Below are 26167 nucleotides of genomic sequence, written 5' to 3' on the forward strand. Positions count from 1 at the left end.
GGATACTTATTGAGATCACGTTAGAGTTTATAACTTTTCAGTATCTTCAATATCTTACAGTGTCGCAAAAATAGAACGATAACTAGTTTAGTACAGCGACTCGTATGTCCCTTCTGCGAGACACGAAATGGTATATACAGTGTCAGTAGCTACATTTTCTTCCTTTCGTTCCAAGTTAGATAAATGTGTGTTTGATACCGAATGATGCCAGTAGGGATGCGAATTATTGTACGATATTTGTACTGATCGATGTAATCGTTGTGTGGGAGATGGATGTTGCGTTACGTAGGCTTTGTTCTACGTTTGTAAAGATTCATGTAAGCGCTGCGTTGGAGATATGTGTTTCGCAGTTAGGCTACGAAACAATTATTTCCATACGCAGGCCCATGGTTAAGTAGAGTCAAAACTCGACATTCTGCCAATAGGTTGAATGTCGAGATCGATGTGTAGTGTTACATAATCCATGGGCGGGTCTCGTGCGTAGTCACCTCCTCGTGGTGAGACCTGGTAATTGGCATCCTTTTTCAAAAATTAATCAGTTGATTGATCTTTGGAAAACGATGCCAAGCTAAGAACTACGCACCAGTCTAGTTTGGATCTCCAAATGCTGCCAAAAGAATTTTGGATGATCTAGACTGGACTGCACCGTGGGACACCGCGGGATATCTTTTGACTATGTCAAGTCCATCGTAGGCCCATTCTGTGCAATGATACTTATCTAACTTAACTATGAAATCATTCTCTTATTTCAAATTAATTTGTAAACATGTGTGCAAGCACCCATCAAAAGGAGTATTTATTTGGCGATGAGTGAATTTTAGATTTCTTTGCGTAAAAGGAGGTTGGATGGGTCGCGAAGAGGATGGATATCTGCTCGCAGCATCTCCTCTTGGTGAGATGCGGGAAATCATTATTATTTGATATATAATTACTAATTGTATCATTATACAGCAAAGCAATGATCTGTGTATCTGGTATAATTATTAATTATATGGCAAGTAATATGAGCTAATTGGCTGCGATCCTGACTAGGTGTTCATATCGATGCATCTACCTTTTATGGACCTTGACAATACGCTTTTTTATTTATGAATTATGGAAGCAAATAATCAAAGGAAACATTAATCCCCTCTACTCTAAAATTGTATAAGGCGGTTTTCGATATGCTCTTATGAATTTCCATGAGTAAGGTTTAATGTTCAATCTTTTCCTGAATTAATGTTCAAGCATTTCTTTTGGAAAACGTCGCGCCGGCTCGTTTATGTCTCTGAATATTTTGTACGAGATAAGCTGCAATTCATGTGTCGTTCGGTTTGAGAATCACTGTGCGTTTCGCTGCTTAGACTGACCTCCTTTCGTTCGTGTAAGGAGGTTTGTTCGCGTGCAGGAATATTTTGGCCGATTTTTAATTATCAGTAATTAAAAAACAAGTTTCAAGAATCACCCCCTGTATTGTGTTGAAACAGTAACCGAACATGCTGTATAAAGAACTATATTTACCACAAAAAATGACATTTTGAACTTCCCTACTGTTTTTTCGACGACGTAATGGAAATAAACTAAAAAATAATAGTCTGTAGAAGCCCGCTCTTTAAAAATTCATTCGCGTACTGCAACTTGTTAAATATTTCAGAACCAAAAATAATAAAGCAACAGCTGTATATCCAAAACTAAAGTTTCATCTAAAAAATGGATAAAGTTACCAGTTACGATTGTTAAATCTCATAGAATTATTTTGTTATATAACAAACTCTGTTTGTTGAGTACAAAAGGTCTGTTAAATTGGTAGCAAAATTTTCGATATCAAAAAACAACGATAGTATATACCGAATGTATGTAATAGTACATATAACGTACAAGTAACTTACGGTATAAATTGGATCCAGCGAGATTCTGAGGCTCAAAACGAAACGAAAGAATCTTATTCTTGATTTTCCACTCCATATACTATATATATATTAGTAAACAGCAAAATATATTATCTCCGTTTTGGAGATAATATAAAGTCTGATAATCTACAGTCTGATAATTTCATTTTAAAAAAGAAGCGAGTCCTTTTAAGTATCAATTCGTCATTAATTTCTACAATTCGATACAAATCGTCAAAAGTATCCAGATACTCACGAACATACAAAATGTATATCCTCGCCTTGATACGTTTACATTTCTAACCGAACCAGTTCACACTGAAACGCGTGCAAACGCGTATCGCCGGACGAGTGCATTTTGATTCGGAGATTACTGTAAGCCATACGCACCCTCTGCAAGGGTGCAACGAGACATCGCGTATGCAAGTACACGAAATTCTAACGCAAATCCTTTGGTCGGAATGCCCGTAAAAGGGTGAAGGGATGAAAAAGTAGACGTTCCATCAAGGAAATTATTCCGGCTGGTATCGAATCACGAAAACGGAGTATAGAGTGCAGAGACGGTACAAGAAAGGAAGGCGTTCGTTTGTTCTGGGTCAAGCTCGAATATTTGAATTGTAGATTGTTCCCGATCTTCGTGACTGTTCGTCGAGAATAAAGATGATAAGAGTCGCACAGCGGATCAGAGCGTAGATCACATAATTTTCCGCTGTAACCGTGACTTAATCAGCCATCCGAAGAAAATGAAGTTAGATTATTTATCGAACCCGAAAAGTGCTCCGGCGAATAGAGAAAATGTTTAATTACGAAATTTATTGTTTGATAAAACACGAACGTTCGCGCGCTATAATTCGGTTGTCGTTAACTTATCGAGTATTAGCGCTATTACCCCGAAGGTAGCCAAACGCTATGGTATGCGAACAGGGCGTTCTTCCACCTCGAAAATCACTTTCCAACTATAACAATGTTATCGCTAATTGCCACCTTGCATTCGAAATGTCAACGTTCTTTCGCTCGGTTTTAACCGAAACGGACGCAAGAAAGGCAAAAGAATTGGAAACTTCGTTAACGACTTGAAAGAGCTATTCTCGAATCTAAGTTGAATGTGAATGACTTTAAGGTAAGAGGAAACTTTGAACCGTCGAACGCACCACATTACCAGACTGGTCGACCCTGGTCCCTTCACGGTTATTTTAATTATGTTTTAAACGAAATAGTTCAGACCGTCCTGACTACATATCTGTTAATACGACCGCGTGCATTAAGCAGAAAGGGAAAACGAATTAATGAAACGAAAATTCCGATGAAGAATTTCATTATACGATCTCGAGTATTCTACAGATTTTTATCGACCGTGGTTTGATAAGGAGAATCGTTACGTTCCCTTCCGCCCTAACTATTTTACCGTCCAACTGCGATTTTAAATGGTTGCGGTGGAACGTATCGCTCGCATGTTCGTCCCCAATTAAAATCTACCCGGAAACATTTTCAAACAGGTGGCAGAGGAAATAGAAGTACAACGACAGGGAAACAAGCCGCGTTATAAATCAAATACAATGAAGAACTCCCATCGTAAATCATTATCGCGAGAAACGTTAACAACTAAAAAATCTCTTCGTGTATCATTGTACTATTATTATTATTATTATTATTATTATTATTATTATTATTATTATTATTATTACTAATATTATTATCGTTATGTTTTGCTATTCCACATAAAATATAAATTCCATAAAATAACCGTACTCAATGCAGATCATGAACTTTAAATTGGATGTATTTTACACAACTGATTAACTGTAGAAATTGACTGCATGCAAAAAAGGTTCTTTTTCAATAAAAACTAACAATAACATGCAACGCGTGCTAAAACTACGATCAGTTTCGCGCTTTTCAACTAGCAATTAAAAATTTTGATTGTTAGAAGGTCGAAAGATACGTTATTTGGAAAATTTAAATCCTAAAACTCTTCGAATTTAATGTTTCGCATACCTTTATTGCAAATGATTGAAATGATTCGTTAAACGTTCGGCAAGAAAGAGAAATATATTTCTTAACATATTGCAAGTTCAGGTAGCACGAAGGTTGACTAAGGGCTTCAGCTTCCTGCCATTGTAATTACGAATTCACGCGATAAGCGTTTTATAATGCAACTCACCGTTATTAATCGCGGCGAATGCAACGGCGCTGAGCAGCCATGCAGCCACGCTGATGGCGGACATCTTCGTTTGCCTCGTTGCAAGTTTCACCTCACATAATACGTGCCTCTTGGACGTTGGATAGAGCTGGAAAGAGGAACAGACACATTATATTAAGCACGTACATGCAGTCCTAAGATATTACAGGTTCGTTCGTGCGTTCGTAATTTTTGTAAGAGCCACCGCTTTAGTAATATCAACTTGGCAGAATCGTGGCGTGTACGTGTGTCATCGTTAAACTACGTTTTTTATATGAATAATAAAGAAATTTTTCGTCCAACTCTGGTCACGTGTCTATAGGTTGAAGAAACGCTCGATTGTCAGATTCTTTTAAATCTACCTTCTCTTGTTAATCTTTAATCTTCAAATCTACATTTATTCTTCCATCTCTTGACAATTACATACTGTACGGAGGAATTAGCAATAACGAAAATAACATTTTTATATTACTGCTTTTTTTATGGATGGAAAATGTCTTTTTTTAATGGAAAATGTAGCTCCAGATATACTTCGTGTTGAAGTAAGCGATTGAATATCCAGAGATAAAAACAAAACATACAATACACTAGCAAATATTCTGCGAGATACTGGTTCTATAAACCGAGCTACTGAAATAAATACTTCAAAGTAATTACAATGGACGATCAAATCAATTTAACCTATTTACGATAGCTTAAATTCTTTTAGCACTTAGAAGTTGATTATCTCGTCATTATAAAAGAACATAAATAACCAATTTTAACGGGCACGGAAATAAGCATCACTCGGCAGCAAAGTAGGTCACAAGTTTATATAAACATTCTTTTATTACTCTAAAGTTTTATACTCGTTTTTAGATCATCGTTTTAGACACTATGTTAATACCTTTGCGAAAACAATGGCACGCAACGATCGATAAAACGATATCTTTTCTCTGAAAAGTAGCGACAATCCAAACAACGTAATCGCAAAGACAAACATCCAGCAGAACAGGTCCTCCAGAAACCTAAATTTCGCGTACGACAGACAAAGCTTCGACACTTTAACTCGGCGTTCCCATTCAGAGGAATTTCGCTCGCTTCGAGATTCGCGGCACGAAGAAGAGCAACTAAAAAACATTAGAAACAGAACTACCAGAGACGTCGTAAACTTTGTCTAAGAATTTTCACGCTATGCGCGGATGATCTTCGATGCGAGCCGTCCTCTTTCTTCTTCCGTTTCTTCTTTCTACCTTTCGAATCTTAACGTCGTGCACACACAATCGTGCTAGTACGTATTCGTATTTGGACACCTGATGCAATTCGATCAAGAACTTGACTTTTGTTATATTCTCAAAGTTATGATCGAAGAACGTCTCTTTGATGCTAACTCTTTGCTACTTGGCATAAACGGGATCAAATACTTTGCTTAATTTAATTCGATACAAGATATGTACGTAGGTCGTTTTAGTTCCACGTTTATCTGCAATTAATAGTTGGCATTTTGTACGATCTGCCTAAAGTTTCAGAATATGGTTGGAAACGCGCGTTTCGATTATTCCAAGATTCCAACGTGTAAAGTCAATTAGTACAAGCGTCTTCGAAGATTCCTACAGCCTGAATCATTGCTCTTTTATTTATATTAATAAATATTATCTACGTACCGTTTTCGTCAATATCAATTAATTGTATACGGTTATTTGAGATAAGATCAAAGACGAAAATTAATGAATCGTTCGGAAAACTCCTAACGTTTTTCATAGTCGATTTATTTGAGTGAAGTTTGCAGGGAATTTTTTGTGTACTTACTGAACATCAAACGCATCAATTAAAGAGAAAATAAATAAAAAAAAAAACGTTCAACATTCATTAAGAGGTTCCGTCTGAATTTTCTTGTTCGTATTCTCTCCATGTTTTCATCGCAAGAAATTGGATATTCCTGAAGCCTGCAGAAACTAGCAAAAACAAGTTTTTCAGTGTAACGATCATAGAGTTAACTAGTAGGTAGCAAAAAGTTACTGCAAGAAACTACAAATATTTGTACACTTATACCGTACTTGTACTGATTCCAAGAAAATATAACGTCCTCTAATATTTTTCTCGACTTTGCGATAACCTTTCCAAACGATCGCATAGCCTGAAAAGTTTCGCTTGAAGTATATTCTACGTATCTACAATAATTTGGAGAGAGAATTGTCCAAATATGATTCTGCGTTTAAGGCCGGTAGCGATACATAAAACGAACTGAAGAAGTAAATTCTTTCGTGATGCGACAAAAGTATGATATTTCACAATGGATCCATGATAAAGGGAGCGACGTGCTGGTCGCATCTTCGGCTGTTAATCGTCGACGAAATGGCCTGTGGTGGCCAGGGTTGACGTCATAGTGCGTCCCCCAGGTGGTTCCGGTCCACCCCCGGCTCTCGTCACGCGGTCCATTTATTCAAATCACACGCGATGCGACACAACACAACTTGGAAACGCACGCGCGTCGAGAGATCTCTTTGACGAGAACAACAGAGCAAAGGGGTTGAGGGACAAGGAGAGACAAAGAGTTAGAAATAGCATGAGGGAGCGCGACAATGGTGAAAGGAGAGTAAAGAGGAAATGTTAGGGAAGAAAAAATAGAAACGTGGAATTAGAAAAAGAGAAACAGCGCGTGAGGGGATGAGTGCGGTAACGTGAGAAAGGAAAGAGACAGAGAGAAGAGGGAGAGGAACAGAAGATTTGGAGAGATTGAGAGGGAGGCAGGTGAAAAAAGGAAAAGGAAGAGTCACAGAAGAGGGAAAATGGAGAGGGAAAAGCTATCACTCCATCCGTCCCGACTACTTTTGGAAACCTGCACACAACTCAACCAACCCTTCAGATACACGTTTCTCGCAAGTTCTCCGCTCCTTTCATCCGGGTTCGCTTTTACTTTATGCAACGGTTGTGCATAGACTCTATATACGTATATCGTCGCGCACCGTGTGCAACGAAAATCCGAAATTCCGCTTTGCCACGGGCTTACGAGAGCGTCGCGAGCTCGTCGCCTCGCGCATCCACGCGCATCCGTTTGCTTACAATTTCAACCAACTACCCCCTTCGCGCAGTTAACAAATTCTTCGTGAGCAACTTTTTTACGTTGGATATCGATTATTATTTTTTCTAAATAATTGCGATATTTTTGGATTACATGACGCATTCAAATCGTACGCAGTGAACGTGTTAAAAATCATAATGGATTATCGATTAATACTACAATTTTATCTGCAATTTGAGAATAGATTAAATGTGTTTCTTCTTATTATGTTCTATTAATTTGTGTTTGCCTTATTTATATTTGATAAATACTACAGATAATTTCTTTTTACATCTTAAATTCCCTTTCTAAATTGCGAAGTACATTTCCTAAGTTTGCCATTCATTTCAGTTTTAAATTGCGTGATATTCTGCAATTAAACCTAGCAAATATTTACACTTTTAGTACCAATTAGTTAAATAAAAACTTTGATTGGCAATTGATAGTTTACGACATTCCGTGCAGTTATTATAAAAATAATTCGAGCTGTGTGTTAGGGAAACATTTGAAAGGACGAAGTTTACAGGAAGTTTACTAGAAGTATATATCTAACAGTATTAATACCAACAACCTTGACAACTACAAGGATTTCGATAGCAATCTTACTCGGTATTAACCTAAATCTTGTTTCGAAGCATCTAAACCTATCTGCAACTAGCAGGTCTTATTGTTGACTAAGTTTCCTTTCGTAAACAATTGGGACGTTTAGAAATTTATAAACTTTGTCAAACTCTATACATATTATGTACCAATACGACACAAGTTAATACTCGTGCGATTGCAGTTTCAATAGAAGTTTGAAGAATGGTTCACGGCAAAGTGTGATAATCTGTATAATGTAATAAACTCGTAAATTGACGAGCCACTGATAAATAATTTAATTTACGAAATAATTGGAATATAGAAACTGGCATTATTTTTTAACATCAGCATATTCTCCGATCTTTTAAGCATTTCTGTAAAATTAACCAACCACCAAATACGAATTTATTAAAACCTTGGACATCGTTATAGAAACGAAGTCATAAAAGTTAAAGATCATCTTCAAACGAGTAGAAGTACCGTGGTGCAATGAATAATAGTCCTCAAAATTTTCTTATGTTAACAGTGTGACTGCACTTGAAACCAAAAGCTTCCCTACGACAAGAAATTCAGACAGGTATTGATCCTTAAACTTTATTCTGATTCAAGCAGATATTTCATGTTCGTCACAATTCAATTTACATTTACGTGTTATTATTCAAATTACATGAAAGGTTTTATCTCTCACATAAGTTTGGTCAATCTTTCACACAGGGATAAAAAGGCTTTTCGTTCGGCTCTTCGCTTTATCGGTTTAAAATAAAATATTCAACGATCCTGACAACAACAATGCAGCCTTCGTTGGATGGGGATTAAGAAATGGCCTGAATACATAAAAGCAGAATATGTTGAATAAAAGTCATTTGTTGAATAAAACGCATTTCAATTGTGTAATGTTCGGACATATAATTTCTTCTAATTACTCCTTTATTTAATCATTTTCTACTGTATAATGAAAGTACACGAAAGAAAGGGGCAAAGATGACTCACTTAATGTTTCTGTTTAAACCAGGTAGTTTATGTACGTTTGAAAACAGAAATACACGCACTCGCGCATGAGAGTATTTTCCAATTTTAAAATAAACTTGTACCTCGTATATTTTTCTAGAAAAAATGATGTACGATGTTGAACGGTTGCAGGCGTGCGTCCGTATTCATCGTAAGGCAAGATTAAACCGCGGAACTGAGAAAAGTCAAGCCTAAACGACTTCATATTTTAGTCTCATGCGGAAGTGACGATAAGGATCTTCCGACTTTTTAACGAATTCATCGCTTTTGTGCGAAAAGCAGGGGAGACTGGAAAGAAACGGGCGGACAAAGGTAGGAAGAAGCAAGCGCGAGCCTTTTGCCGAAAACGGAAATAAAGTGGAAGGAATATCTATCTGGCTATCTTAGATAAACCTCATACACGAAGTGGTTCGGCTTCCTGCTTTCGCGATAAATCAAGAAAACTCCGTTTAGAAATTTAAATGCTCGAAGATAGAGAACCGAAAGAATTACATATAGCAACCCCTATATAGTAAAAAACAGTAGCAGTTTTTAACAATCCAACCGAGACATTTTAACAGCGAGCGATGAAAAGCTCTAATCGATAGAACCAAAGATCGATGGAAGCGTTCATATTTTGGCAATGTCAACGAACAGGTCTCTATTTGCCACCTCGTTTGTTACAAACCTGCTAGCAAAATTGCTACCAAATGTTCGAATACTTTCATAAACCAATGTAACACGTTTGTTGAATATTTCCTGCAGTTGGTTATTTGCGTACTTTCGAGTTCAGTTTAAGTATACGAAAATCTTTAACAAGGATGGAAAGAGCTGGCACGCTCTTCTTTCTGAGATATTTGCAAGAAAATTTGAGCGCGTCAAAGAAACGAAGAAAATATCAAGAACGAAAGGATGTTTTAACACGAGAGAAGGTTTCGTTACAGTGAAAATAAGGTTTATCGCAGTGACAGAAGAGGCAGCTTCGTCCAGTGTATTTTTCTGATAATGATATCAACTATAATTTAGCTAGTGTGCAAAGGAGAGCGTTGCATAACTAACATTAGCAAAAATAATACGGTGTTCTGCTGTAGTATATGGTACCATTTCCCCTTGCGTAATTTTTACTCTGGCTACCCGTACAAAATATTCCGTACAACCTCTGACTTTTCGCTTTTTTCCATCCCATATCGTAGAAAGTTTCTGATCCTACGCTTTAAAATTCATTAGCGTCATTCGACCAAAAAGTAAACGTTAATTTTTGTAATTTTATTCATTGTCTGAAAAAAGCATACAAGAGGAAACGAAAGATAATGAAAGAGAGAGAGAGAGAGAGAGAGAGAGAGAGAGAGAAAGAAAGAGCGTGGAGGAGGAGAGAAACGTGAGCTCTGCAAAAACGTATTAAATTAATTCTCAATGAATGGAGCGAGGTCAAAACGGGACCATGGCAGTTCTTTCAAACAGTCGTATCTCATTGGCTGCAGCGGTCGTTTATTTGAAACTTTCTGCACTCCGTCTTTGATCCTGTCAATAAGCTTTGACTAAAATGTAAAAGCCAAAATTTTTTTTTAAGTAACAAGTGAAATTTATCGTTTCTGTGACAATTTTTTCCATGACTTTGCTCGCTGCTTATGAAATTCATACATTTTTAGGATTCTTATTGCTCGTTATAACTTTTATATTACGTCCTAATGAATCTGACGTTACGTTAAAAGAGAACGTTGTTGTTTTTGTTTGCGCAAGTTTACGAGTGTAATTTCATTACTTCGTCTTCTTGTTCGTTATCGAAGTAAACACGCAATATATTTTTCTACAAACTTCTTGATTACATCTCTTTCCACAAGCTTCCGTAAAAACTTCCTCGACTTATCTTTCCTTCCCTCTTTCATTGTTCAAGTGAAAATTACATGAGACTAAATGACAATTACTTATGAGCTATTCAAATGATAATTGCTGCTCTTCGTTCTAGCCACGACTAGGGGGAGTAGGGAATACCCTGGCTTGCTAAATACGCCGGCTATAGCGAAAGTTGAAGGGAAGTTTTTCCAACGAAACTACCGCCATTCGAAAGAAACCGTTCTACTATAATAACAGTAATAATCATAAAAACAATAAATATCCATATATGAACTATTTTGTCGTTTTGTCGTTTATACAGATATGCGATTTGATATATCAGGTTTAAAATAGCGTCTCGAAACCGTGTCTCGCTACAAACGGTCTCAACTTTTATGCCCTTTGTTCACAAATTTCAACATTTTCACTCAACACGCAAATACGCGTACATCCATACAGGCAGTTCGAATTTCACTTCGCGGGAAAACGGTCGATTGTATCCGGATGAAAGCGGCACAAGAGATAACACGCGCGCCTATCCTTTCCCATGGATACTACACATACATACGTGTATAATATATTCTTTATTCATTGAACGATAAATGACTGTACGCAATTTTTCAAATCCGCGTCACGAAAGCTTTTGTTAACCGCTTTTGGCAACCCCGGCGTGGATTAAAAACCGCATACACGAAAGCAGGCTGTACTTGTGGCAAAGTTCAATTTTAACTTTGACCTTAATTCCAAATTACAAGATTATGGCTAACACGGTACAAATCGCGTACGATATTCGATATTTTCACCCCTACACAGAGTTGAAGCGATAAATAGCTTAATAATTAATACACGAAATAAATGATACATATATAGGATCTATTTGAACAGTAACAAGACTGATCTTTTTCAAGTTGTTATTGACAGAATCAATCGTTCGAAAATAGAGAGGATGAAAAAGCAAACGTTGGAGAGATTTTACACTACCGGATAATTATGGTTTTTAGGGTAATTATCCTGATGTATAGTACGTCTTTTTCATAGATTTTTTTTATCTCAAAAAGGAGCAGATTTAATATTAAATAATGTATCCATAGATAAAAATATCATCCTAAAGTTCAGCACTATACGAGCTGTTTCTTTAGCATACGCGAGTTCTAGAAACAAGCTAAAATGTAAATGTAATTTTGAAAATAGGGACATAAATCACACAATCTGATGATGAAAGTTCTACAATCTGCATGGATAAAAATTTATCCGTAACACGCAGAGAAAAAATTACAGTTATCTCTTAACGTAACAACGATAATGTCAACGCGAAATATTGAATTTTATTATATTTTTTCTTGCTCTCGAGAAAATGAAACTCGAGCATTCATATATTTGTACGTACGTACATATTTAAACACACACGCGTAGACTAAAATTTCTCCATTGAAATGTTAAACGTTTGAGGAAGAAAGAAAGAAACGATGAATAAAAAATCCCAAATTATTCCGCATAAACTATCGCAGCAAACCATTGATTAATGTAACACGTGTTACTTCGATCCGAATCTCTGTCATACTTCGATAGTCGACGAATTATGGCGAACGCGAAACACGCACATGGGAACGAAAAAACGAAATATGCCACGGGCCAGCTGTCTACGTGTAACGTTTGCAACTTTTTCACAACGTTCCGTATTTCCATAATTTAAAACGAAAAGTTAAATTACCTTAACGCGGGCTGAGCAAACAGCTAGCATAATCTAGCCGTCCGTTGTGTTCCCAGACAAAGAACAGTCGCGATATTCATAATTAGTGCGGAGTAATTTCGTGTTTTTTGTCACGGTCGGTAAAATTAACCGGAACATTTTTGGTCTTTAGAGGCGGACGAACGACACTGCCGCGGATAATACGCTAAACGCGCGATTTGCCACCGCGAATCGACAGTGCGCGGGCTAATCTTTCGAATAAATGTTGAACGGGCACGATGTGCTTGTCAGGCCAACCATCGTACAAGAGATAACGCGTACACGCTAAAACAGGGACATTTCAATTTTATCCAACGAGCGATACCGCAAATTCCACCGCGAAATCGTGCAAAAACGAATTTCCGTGTCGCGCTTGTCCGTTCCGCATTTAATGCTAATCCCGCGAATTGCCAATTCATCGTCTCTTCCTTTATATAGATAAAAACATCCTCTCTCCACCTCACTCTCGTTTTCGCTATACATCACTCATATATTATTGTTTAATAATGCAATTAACAATGCGCATTATTCATGCATTATTTAATTTCACGTATTGTCGATTATGCGACACGCAGCTCCGATCAAACTTTGTAACAATTTATTGTGTTTTAATTCGTAAGGACACAATATGGAACGCGATGTAATTAAGACTGATTCGACCCTAAAGCAAACTTGATACGAAATATCTTAACGCGAAAAGCAAAGTATAAACTAGTAGAGTAATATTCTCGCGATAGCCGTATCCCATTACAGAGTTAACAGAATTTCCAAATGTTTTTATATATGTAACATTTATATTATATTCATACATAATCGGAAAAATATATTCAAAAGCTTCCAAAGTTTCTACAAGCGATCAACTTAAAGTTATTTTTCTAAGCCGCTATAGAATTGTAATTGGTCTTATGCATCATTGTGTGTACGCGTTTGACATAAAACAGGAATAAATGATCATTATCCAAACCGACGCTGTACTATTAATCGATCATTTGTAATAGCCCGTGTAACATTAAAGCACTGATACCGATCTCACCGCAAATAGAGAGACAGCATTGTTTACCTTGAACGCGCGTGCGAAGCTCGAAAATAAAACGCTTCAACGAGCAGAATGTCATTTATATGATTGAACGCACTACACATTGTCGAGAAGTGCTCGTGCGATGTATTTCGCCGATGTCTGTTAATCAGATATACACAAACTATTCGCGTACTGTGTAAAAGTGGCACGACACGACCGAGCAACGATTCTAACAATGCGGCGTTAAATAATACATCGTGCATCGTGAAAATTATCTATATCGAGCCTAACGTGCGATAGAAAACGAGGCTGATTTATCCCCACTCCATCTCCTTCTCGATATTATTCAAAAAAACTTTATAGCAAGATAGTTGTGAGTTTGCATCTTTATTTCAAAATTGGTAATATCGGGCGCAACTACAAGAGGCAGAGCATCGAGAAGCTCGATCGAATCGTCGATGTACCGTTGCAATCGAAGCGAAAAGAAATTGGCAATGAATGTCTCCCCATCGATTCGACTGGCATAGAGCCTCGTTCAAGAGAAAAATGCGATAGTTCGTCTTACCTCTATTGCCGTTGCTATGCCGCTTTCATCACTCCGTGGTGGATGCGTCGAGGAATGAAAGGCTGTTCACTTTTTCCCCACTTTTTCTCTCGCCTATCCTTCTTTCCTGCTTATGTCCTATTTCCGCACGCAACGACACAATTTATCACTCGCGAAAAAGCGTTTAACGAAAATCTGATTGAACTCTCTCGTTAAGTCGCCGCACACGCGAATTCCAACCACAAGAAACACACCGAGACTTGTTCTTTTTTTTCCTTTATCCTTCTTTATTTCCCAGTGATCTTGCAGCGATCGATATATCGAGTCTTTCGACCGGAAAACAACACTCCCCTCGATTCAACTGTCACACCGACACCCTTTGTTTTTTAGAATATATCTTTTTCGTACATTGGCCAAAGAGATACGATGTCCGTTTGCTCACCTTACGCTTTTGCCGTTGTCTCTAGGCGTCGCTAATTAATTTCAAACACAGCCACGTTGATGGCAATCTCGGGTGTATTTTAATTAAAACTGAAAACTGAATGTCGCTCACACAGCGCACTTGACCTTCCCCGCGGGAGATTTAATTGAAACTCCCTTGATAACCATCGACGGTTACGCGTACGTGCGTCGATTAATCGTGCACTTGTATTTCGCATATTCGGCGAACTTTCAGGAACATTCCAATCGTGTCTCCGTTTCGATTCTATACGACTTATCGCGGTCGATTACAGCACACCTTCGATTCTCGATCGCACATCAGCGCTACGGTGGATATATTCGCGCACGATGCCACGATCGAGTAGACGTTACACCGTTAAAGATTCAAATCTCCAGCCAAGAAACGTTTCTCGAAGTGTTTAAAAAAGTGTGTACCTTAACTGCTCCCACATAGCGTCTTCCAACAAGTGTTATCCGAAGAGTCACAAAAACGTATCACTCGATTTCGCCCGCAGACAACAACAAACTTTTTCTGCGCACTGTGTTCGTTTCCGAGAACACTCCAAAGGACAACAAATCTCCAGTCACTTTCTTACTACTTCAAGGGCACGAAACTTTTCACCGATCTCAATGTTAATATCGTACGCATTATACGAGGATTATCCGCGTATTAATACGCAGATAGCGTATATTTACACGTGTAACGAATACTTGCACATGAAATTCAACGAACTCGTGTCATCTGCAGTGGGACATTCGTCCACGAACGGGGGATTAGGAGACTTTTTTCTCATACGATCGCGAACTTCGAACGCGCGATTAGTGTCATCTCGCATCGAACATGTGTATGAATATATCGATTACCGATCGCGTGGCAACCGTTACCAATCTTGAAAGAATTTTGACGCGGAGTAGCGCGCGTGTATACGTGTACGTACGTGTACGTGACGATCACGGAACAAGACCCGACCGTGTCGCGGTGCGATAGCAAACTGACGTCCTGACGGGTTGCAGCGCCCCAACGACGGTCGTCCGGCGAACCATCCACCACCGTTTCACCGCAGGGGACCCTCCACCCCTCACCTTAGCATCCCTACTCGCTATGCCCCACTACACCTGAAGCTTCTAATCGCAGCCAGGTTGTTGTACCATACACGTGAAATTTCTCAAGCTCTTTCTAGGATCGAATCTTCCATCGGTTTTAGATCACATGTGTGCGAAGGCGGAGTTGTTTGCTGCTTACGGTAAGTACTATTGACAACGTTTGCTGACAACGTTTTGAAGATCAGAAATATTGAATATTGAAATTTCATAGAAATGTTACGACTCTGTGAATGTCTCATTTGAAGTATAATGCATCTTGTAGCGCTACCAACTTCAGAGAGTTGATTCGCACAGAATTAAATCAAGCATTCGATTTTAGTCAATTGTTAATGTTAAGTACGACGTGATGTTGAATATTTCATATACATTGACGTTTTATTTATTGTGTGCAACATTTGAATTTTTTGATTTTACGATCTGTGTTATCTAAAACCGGTAAAGTGTAATTTTATTGCGATACGTTGTAATATATTTTTACGTGTAAAATTTGTATGTATCGTTATCGAATTACGCTTTTTACGACGGTATTTATATCAGTTATCTACGAAATAATTATAGGGGTTGTATAGGAGTTGTATAGGAGCGTAAAACAAAATTGTCCCACGACATTTTGGTCTATCCTAAATCGCAGATTTACATATCCGAGATTTAAATTATTGGAACTGTCGTCATAAATTCGCTATCCAGAATGGTGTTCGTGACGATTAATGCTAGGAAAGCTGATTTAAAGTAGAGAAGACGATTTATACAATCTCTTAATCAATGCGCTTTAAATCATTCTCGGTGACGGAATAAGGTTCACCTGCAGATTTTCGTGTAACGCCCTTGCATACAATGGAGTCACGTTATTTGTGAATAGGCGTTGCCGCGATTTAAATTCACCCTTAAATCAGATTTGATAACCTGGAAGTTTACGTTGACAGACCATTTATGGATCGGTAGGTTCCATGAAAGGAATTATTAATTCTTTCAAATCATTTGGAATAATAAATAAAAAAGAACTACCATCCCTTTGGAATAAGTGAAACAAAAATGAGTGTGAAATTCAATCTACAGTATCCCATAGGTAAAATAATATTGCATTACTATTAGATTAATTAATTGTACGAATTTATACGATACAGAATGTAACCTCGCAGAAAACAAGGCTGAACACCTGTGTCATGGTCTAATTTCCAATTAAGACGTTATTAATACCGGGGCCAGAGGAAAACGACCGTTATATCTCGTGGATTATATTACAATTTACGTTTGAATCTATTCGCGTGTAGAAACTCTACCCGTAAGCGGCCAAAATTCTGATATCTCTATTCCGTATGCGTTTTCACGTTGAATTAAACGAAGCTCCGGAATATTCAACCTGCCATGCATTCCAAGCAGCGAGAAAGAATAGTTGGTAAACATTTCATGGCATGTGTTAGTGGTAAATATCCCAGTAATTTTGTTTCTCGACGCGAAACCATGTTTCGAAAAAGAATACACGGTGGTCGTTGCATACAATTTTTCAGTTGAGTTACGAAATCGACGTTCCTACCGTTTGTTTTTCGAAACTTCATGTGAATAATTCCGAATGTATCCACTGGGGATACTACCTTGCATTGAAAATGGATAGCATTCACAGAAGTAGGTTTAAAACCAAGTATCTGGGATATCGAATTGCTAAATGAACTTTGGTAGACTTAGAAAAGTACAGAATTTTATAAGAAGGATTTTTATGTATTTATATAAAAATATTTATCCTTCATCCATTTCCTCAATCAATCTTACACGATGAATGCAAAAAACCACTGTGCTATATATCGTTTATTACTCATAGACAAATACTATTAAAATATATACATTTTAATACAGAAGCTTCATTCCCATTTATTTTCAGTAATTAAAATAATTAATAAATTCAATTATTTATGTTCTCATTACAATGCAGGAAATCGCAGGAAAATCGCAGGAAATAATCGGATAGGTATGTCTTTATTAATTTTCTGATTTTAATATCATATTATAAGTATAATATAAAATAGCTAAGTATAAAGAGAGTCTGTTAAGACAATATATCTTACTATTTTCAATACTATAATATTGTAACACGCGTAATATTTTTAATACTATGGAAAGGGTAGAAAAGATCAAAATCAAGCAATCATGGAATTAATTGACAACATACTGAATTTTAAAACTGTTTCCCTGTAAAAGAAAGCAAATTTGATTTCCAATATCTTTTTCCCCTGTAATCTTCATGTTGAACTTCTAAGCCAATTCAATATTAAAAAACAAATTAAGTCGAAGGCGTGAAAAATATGAAAATAAGGATAGAATAGAAGATGGTAGGATTCGTGTTAACCATAACAGAGAGGGAAATCCTAACCTTAACCCTGATCAATGACTCACCTGAGTATATGCATAACGACTTTGTTAGTATGGGACTTAGAAATAGAACTGTGATATTCGATCATTCCGGTAATACCAAGAACGCACCATCCCTCCATATTTCTCGGATGTTGCCGATTGAATAAAACTTGACGTAGAGGGAAGAAAAAAAGTTGTCGTTGGACATGCTTACTTAACAAGCGCGAATTTCATGGACACAAACGGTTTACTCCGTTACCCTTGGGAGAGTTGAAAGGTGGGTGGAACAGAGGGTAGGTCGTTTCACACAGCAGCGCCTCGCTTAATTACTAGTTACTAGTAACAGGAGTTAGGAACGTTTAGCTCACAGTTCACGCTATCCAACAAAAGCTTATATCGTTACGACGAACTATTCCCATTGCTAGCTTAGATTCAACAGCGAAGCTTCATCGTACCGAGATTCCTATTACTTCGAAATCATATCACCTGGCGAAACCGCCTTCGAGTTAGTAGTTTCCGAACTATAGCCAGCTTAGTTTACAACATAATTATTCGCGGCACTAACTTTCAGGTACGAATTAACAAAATATATTGACGTTGCAACATTATTATGTAGTACGTGTTGCTAGGCGTTCATGGCACGCGAACGTGGCAATGAAACACTACTTCCGAGTGTGCCGCGATATATTGTGTTAGCTAAAGACGAAAGACGGGGTTTCAGAGGAAACAGTAAATATAAAGTTTGTATAGTAAATAAAAAATGGTAATTTTCCAAACGTCTTTCATTGTGACTAAAAATCCATATCTTTGTGAGTAGGGTAAAGTAGGATCGATAGCGGGAGGCTAGGTGATTTGCCTTGTAATTCGTCGAAATCAGTTCTGAGCCATTCTTAAGTCGGTCTAAACTAATGATAGAATGGGAAGAAGTTACTTCGACTAACGTTAATGTTCTCAGTTACAATTATTAGAATTCAGTAACGTGTATAGGTATATCGCATTATTTCTGGAATTTTTATGTCGTTGTTTCTTTTATTAGTTGGCTATTTTTGTTGCCTCGAATAACCCCACTATAGAGTTATTCGAATCGTTTTTAATAATTTTTCTTACTGGACTTATTTTTGCATATTATGTGCATTACGTGTATTTTCGCATCTTCTAATTTCCAACAAATACATAAACGCACGCACTCTAACGACGGCTATTTCCAGTTAAAATTCTTCACTTTCGAAATGATTTTACGGTAGGTTCTCATACGGGTGTTAAGATGATTCGAGAATGCGATTGTTGTCCAAAGAATGGAATATAAAAGGAGAATCTTCTTTCTCGCGAGATATGACCTCGATTTACCAAAATATCCAACATTCGCCTCCATGCTTTGCTATATCCAAACGAGCTCAACCCCATACACGTTATACATAAGATATCGATCTCGTTCAGGGTTTCCTATTGTCCGTAAATCCAAAAAATGGTACAAATGGGGTTGTCGATATTGCATACACCGAAAAATGTCGAAGTCAAATGTCTATTGGTCATATTTTCTTAGCTCCTATCTGACGAATCATTCTCTATTGTATTACGGATTACATGTACAAACCCTATAAAAGCCAAAACACATAACAAACAACAATACACATATTTAACTTGGAAATTATGTATGGAAAGCATAAACCAGCACTTTACACTTACCTGCAAACATTATTAATTGAACCAAACATATTTAATTACTATAGAGAAATAAATATACAAGTTACGTTTTTCATTTTCCAAATAGTCCCTTTATTTTATTTTCTAGCTAGACGTGTCTTTCTCATCTTTTTCATAACGTAAAAAACCTGATGTTACCTATTTGGCTTCGACAAAACTTCGTCAACTATTCGTATATATTTGAACCTGATTCTTTCCACTATCAGCTACTTCATTCTTGTCATAAAGTGGCATGAAAGCAAAAGAATAAAAAATGTGCTTATCACGTTTTCCTTATGATTTTTATCCGCGATAAAAAAGGTATACAGATTTTAAGTAGGAATAGTATTAAAGACAAACCGCTGTCGTCCGGGTTTGACAAGACAAAGACAAGCGCAACACGTTCGAACAGTTGTCCAGAATTAACTAAAAATGAGATATTCCTCAAGCAGTAGCAGCAATTTAGCCAGCGAACATCCCTTGTCGCCTTTGGCAAGGCTTCCGGCGCACCGTGCTACTGTACCACCAAACACAGCGTCCTTGGTTGACTGTATCCACACGCGTATAGTTACATCGGGCTTTGCACCGCCTACGCGGCCATGTAGATCGTAGGGAATGACGATACTACCGTACACCAGGGGCTGGCATCCGTTAGCCGTAGACCATACACATACGTAGATTGGATCGGACATTGCACGCCGTCAGCTCAGTTTCTGAACAAGGAAACTGCGTCCACCGCCACTATGCTGTCCAATAGGATACGGACTAACGCGACCACCCGTACATTCGGACTATCGAGTTGTAATGTACAGTACGAAAGGCAATCTAGATTTCTCACTGACAAGATCGCTCTGGAATTTCCGTCAATTTTGACGCCTGAGGCCGATCGGCCGAGTCACGCGCCGATTAATCGAGATATCGATGAAATGCAAACGCTTCAGTTTCGTTTCGAAATAGAGAAATATTGTCCAATTTCGTTCGACACTGCCGATGTACTCTGTGTGTATATATATGTATATACTTTTTTTGTGTACCGATAGAATTATTTTAATATTTTAGTTACACAGCGAGATGAAAATAGCAGCTTGATGTTTGAGGCAATGTTGAAGAAAATAATTACAGTAAATGTAGAGCTTCGAGCATACCCTTTAAAGATTTGTATCGACCCTTTTACTCTTTTTACTCTTTTTACTCTCACCTGTCAAGGTGATTCACAATGAATTACATAGGTACGGTTCTTGAAAGTCGTCTTCTATTTATCTCGTTCGTATAAAATACATGTATATGTTTTCTCGTCTGTCTTTTATTTTCATAGAACTGGTCACTCATAAATTCGTTAGATTTTCATATCTAACACACGAACTTAGTAGGAATTTTTGCTAATGGAATCTCTAGCATTAAAAGGCATCTTTCTTCTTTTTTCCCCTAGATTCTTTTCTTTACCCCTCGTTGCTTTTATTACAGGAAACATTCTATTCTTTTATTACAAACACAAGTGTGGTACACGGAAACGTTATGTACCATATATTTCAAGAGGAAATTGTGTAATAAACAAAACATAACAATTTCTCTCACTTTATAATCGTGCTAATTTACCACGAAAGTTGTTGAAATAGTTTTGATTCCTTTCACAGGTATCTTTAAATCTTGTTATTTCGTTATCGAGTTAATAATTATATTCAAGTTATTCCTGCGATTATTTCATATAATTTCAGGTTCTCGAATCAATATTTTTCCTACCAATTGATATTCAACCTGTTTCTATCGTTATATATACACAATATATCGAGGATTACGATGTAACTGAATAAGACGCGGTTCCTTGCGCAATAGATCAGACTAAGTAGACTGTAGACATTTCAACAGGTCTGAGCCATATGATAATTAACATATATTAGAAGTGTTTTCCTATAATTACATTCCACTAGATCTTGAACCATACATTTCGAATCACTTCATAGTTATATTATCGAGTATAAGATTTAAACGCTGGAAGCGTAACTTCGATTCCACCGAATGTTCGTAATTTACTCGGTACCGATGAATCTCGCCGGAGAACACGAACCCGACAAAGTTTTTAGCCCATCAAAGTCCAAAGACCCAGTTCCCAGCGCATTTACTTAGCCCATCGACGCGGTGTCTAGACCAAAATCGATTTCTTCGAGCTGTCGTTATCTGTTAATGGTTCGCGTAATTTAATTGCAGTGGAACACGAATCTCTACGTTCAAGTACAATGCGGTATTTCGTTTGCTAATCTGCCGCAACTTGTACGCGCGATTGTTGGATCCAGCGGAGGTAAAGCCAAAATACGCAGACCCGCTATTTCTGCGAACATCGATCGATCTATCGTGCGTAAACAACGTACGACACTTTAATATTGAAACTATCGAGGATTGAGCATTTCGCCTAAGATTAAACCTGTTAAGATTTGTTTTAGAATCTATCGCGGAGGAGATATATATTCATCAATAGGTAAATAACGAAAATGCAGGTAAAACAGCTTCCTTTTAAGTTTAGCAATGCAATTATTACAACACGTTGCCATTTTAATCAACAGTGAAGTAGTTAGGAGCCAACATTGCGTTAACGTGACATTTTCATTTGCAATATTTTTCAGTCAATTTACGTAACTGAATTCTATTCTTTAATATCGCGATTAACAGGAAATTCCAAGAATTTATTTAATACTTTTTCGTTGATCTCTTCTTATAGCTAAATCTTATTTTATTCTGTATCGTTATAAATCTATGAAATTTCTGTAAAAAATGATGAACTAATCATTTTTATCATCTTGTTAGTTCTAATGTTCTAAGAGTCATAAGAACACAAATTAGACTTTGAATTAGATTGAAAAGAAATATGAATGTAATGCATTAAAGCAACGTTGGCTATTGTTAAGGGAATTGAGTGAAAACAAAGAAATAGATTCCATAAATGGAAACGACTAGTTGCTTCCCTGCCATTATCTTTCACTTTCAAATGAAGCACCGATAAGTAGAGCTCGCGCCATTGGTCGACATATCGCTCGACGAAAGAAATCGACGTTTTAACGCGTCTTTATCATTTTTACGTGACATTTACGGAACTTACAGTCGTATTACAAATTTTTAAGCACAAATTGAAATGAAAGTCTGGAACAGTTTGAACGGTTGGTCGCGCTTCGATGCCCCGCAATGATGATGCAACCACAATTGCTTTCTCTGCTTTCCTCGAAAACTTCTTCCTGCTTGAAGCTTCACCTCTGAACTTTTCCAAACCGCCGTAAAATCCATAAATGTTTCCTTTAAAAAAACTACCATTGGTTCGTTACAACGTGCAAACGGTTTCACGGCTAGCCCTGCGTTGCAGTAATCGTAAACTCGAGACTTTCCTTCGTGGTCTTCGCTGAACAAATAATTCGATTCATAACATCACGTGTGCCGTAATTCTTCCGTGTTCTTTGATATTCCCTTGAAAACGTAAATTATATTGTTTTATATAAATTGTATCTTTTATGTCCTATGTGAGTAAATCTACATTTTCCGATAGATAGTCAAACCAGAGAATCATTCGTGTAACGTCCAATACATTAACGTTCTTGCTCACAATTAGTCTAATATTGTTAGCGAAATTTTACGAATTATCGTCAGTAGTAAATTCTCTTGCATAGCAATAACAACTTTGATAACAAAACGAACTCCATAAATAAATCTTACAAATTATGAGTCAGCTGATTATCCTGTTCGACGTAAAATTATCAGATCACAGGAAAGTAGTTTGCTCTATCTGGACAAAGTATGACATTTAGCACAAATTAAATTTTGTCTTCATTCGCATCATATGTACCTTGTAATATGAAATATCAAATAAAATAACCGAAATACGAGTGAATATTTGATAGAGTTTTCTAATAAACGTGTTGTAATATTTATGACCAGCAACGTATATCAACAAAGACTAACACTGACCAAACTGAAACACTGATTTCTCTTTATTAAGTTCTAATCGCAAGACTAAACAATATCTTGATTAAGAATCGATTTAACTAACTAGTTCGGCAACCAGAAACACGTTTAACAAGATCTGACTACAACATTCACCGCAGGGTCCTGATTAATCATTCAATTAACCGATCAATAGGTTTACCCACTCACTTGCGAGTAAAGAACAATCGAATAGGGTAGCTGGTGCAAAAGCAACCCTCGAAAACCGGGACTGGACATTTCGGACGTTAATTCGCGAATCGGATTCAAAATTAGCAACCGGGCAATGAGCTGTTTGTGACGGATGACGCCATAAATTTCGTCATATGTAGATCGCGCGTTCATATACACGATGAGAGAGGTGTAACGTGGATTTCGTCGACGGCGGAACCGCGATGACTGCTTGTCACCTGCTGCCACGGCAATTGTCAGCTTATGCGGAACGAGCAGGTATTCTCATATACAAGGACCGCAACACGGTTAACTCTAATAAACACGTCGTAAACCGACATATTATACATGTACGCCGTCGACGACAACGCTTGTAACGTGGGAAATTAACAAGTGCACCCGCCACCCGGTTCCCTACCACTTTATGCCACAGCTCGATCGCCCGTTTAACAACCAAATTCCTTATCGTTAATTTCACGACAAGGAATTTGCCGCGTTCCCTTGTCCGCGATACACAACCGCGCCTAATGAAATTCAATGTTACGTTCACGCTCCATAAAGCTCCACCGTTAAATCTATGCTGATTTACCGCTGTGCATTCTCATTCTTTGCGAGTCCGATTTCCATTCTATCGACGTTACTCCAGATTTTACTTTAACGCGATGCTATAAGAGGAAAAGAACAACCGACATTTGTATTGTTCGTTTCATTAAATGTTGTGCTGTAAGGAGGATAAATTTTGACTGTTCTTCGACTCTAAATATAAGGACACGTTAAAATATTTACGTTTGGATAATATAGGGATAACATAATATAAAACAATATTTTTGCTATCGTTGAACACTTCCTCAGCAACAGACGAAATTGATATTTGTACGTTAGTATCGTTGGTTTTCTTATCAAATTTTGTGAAAATAGAAAATAGTGATTTTGGTAGAACTTTAGCTTTGGATATATGGGCAAGATGTATTAGATTGTTACGTTGGATACTTGTGTCGATTTTTTGGTATTTAGATTTTTGCCTTAGTTTATTTAGATCGAATAGTACACGGTACAGATACCATGTTTTTATTTTCCTTGTAGCGAACGTTTAATCGAAAATTTGATTGTTCCATGTATGAGACAAAGAACACCATGCTGATTATTTCACATAAACGGTATTAAACGCATATCCTCGAAATTTGCTCTTCAGGTGGTTGCGACTACATTTCCACGACCCTAGAGAGTGAATCTCGACTAGGAATTTATAGTGGAATCAGCGTGGGACGAATTCAGCTATTCAAAGGACCACGTTGTTCCATCCGATTATTGTCTTCTTTAATGCAACCCCCCACACGGTAATCCATAAATTAAATATTCAATAAAATACCTCCAAACTTTGAACGATACATTCTTCATCGCGTGCAGCAACGATAAATTTCGAGAAGGTTTCGGCTAATGCAAACTCATCGCGCGATTCTGATAAACCACGATCGTGCACTTTAATTCACGAAACAAAATTCATCGCGGAATCTAATTTGCGTAATTTTTAAGCCTCGTCATTGTCGACTGCACACTCGGTTCTCGTCGATTCATTTTCTTATTATTCGAACAATGGAGCCTTGAACTGGGGGGGGGGCTGAACGAAGTACAGGGGTGAATCCGTTATTTCTGACAAAATACCCAGCAGCAGGGTCTATCAAGTGTCTCCGAGTGAATAAAACATCGTTATTACAGTGGGCTTGTGCTACGTTGCTATCCAGACACTTGCAATCTAACGGGCCGGCAATAATCATTAGCCATTAGCGAGAGGATAGCGGAAGGCGTAGGTGGTATGGGTGCTGGCGCAGGATGGTTGGAATACTAAAGGAGGAGAAAGAGAAAGAGAGACGCACGGAGTGCACACGACAGAAAGGCCAGAGAACAGGACTGGCAGAGATACGAGAGTTTAAATAACTCGGTACCGGGGTAGATAAGGAAGCCCATGCCAAACTGAGCCGACGAAGTTGCGCGGTGCGAAGTTGGCGTGCTCGTAAGCACTATTGTTTCGCTTATTGCGCCGATTGCTTTGAATTTCGGCATAAGCACACACTCTCTGTATTTCTCTGCTACCAGTTTCGACCCTTCTATCCGGCATTCTATCCGTTTCCCCTTCTCTTTCCTGTGTTTCACCCTTCACCTTCTACCAGACCTCATAACCAATCCCTGTGCTCTTTCTCCTTCGAGGTTTTCCACCCTGAAATGGATGAAGATCGAACTGGAAACTGCATTTAACGCGGCATCCATTTCTGTTGTGGTTGCACCCTGGCTGATTTAGAGGAAAACTTCCGGTCTTTCGTCGCGCGTAAGACCTCGCCTAAGTAGTTGTATGTTCTCGCATTCGAACCGGATAAAGGTGAATAAATCATACGGCTTAAGTATACAAGGATGTCGCCGCATGTGTAAATTCTCACACAACGGTCGCGATAAAACGTACCGCGGGATGGAGCCGCGGAATAGAATATCAAAAACGGTCACGAATACCACACTTCGTTAGCTCTTCGGCCTCAGGAAGCACCAATCTACGCTTCGAATATACGATTGCGCGTTTCTTTTTGTCGATACAAGCTGTTTCAATATTTATCGCGAGTCTACGGTGATCACGCGAGAGTTCCATTTGCGAGAGACGTCGATCGTCAAACACGCATTTTCGAAGACTCG

Source organism: Bombus impatiens, unplaced genomic scaffold (genome assembly GCF_000188095.3).
Source record: "Bombus impatiens unplaced genomic scaffold, BIMP_2.2 scf_0528, whole genome shotgun sequence".
NCBI lineage: Eukaryota > Metazoa > Arthropoda > Insecta > Hymenoptera > Apidae > Bombus > Bombus impatiens.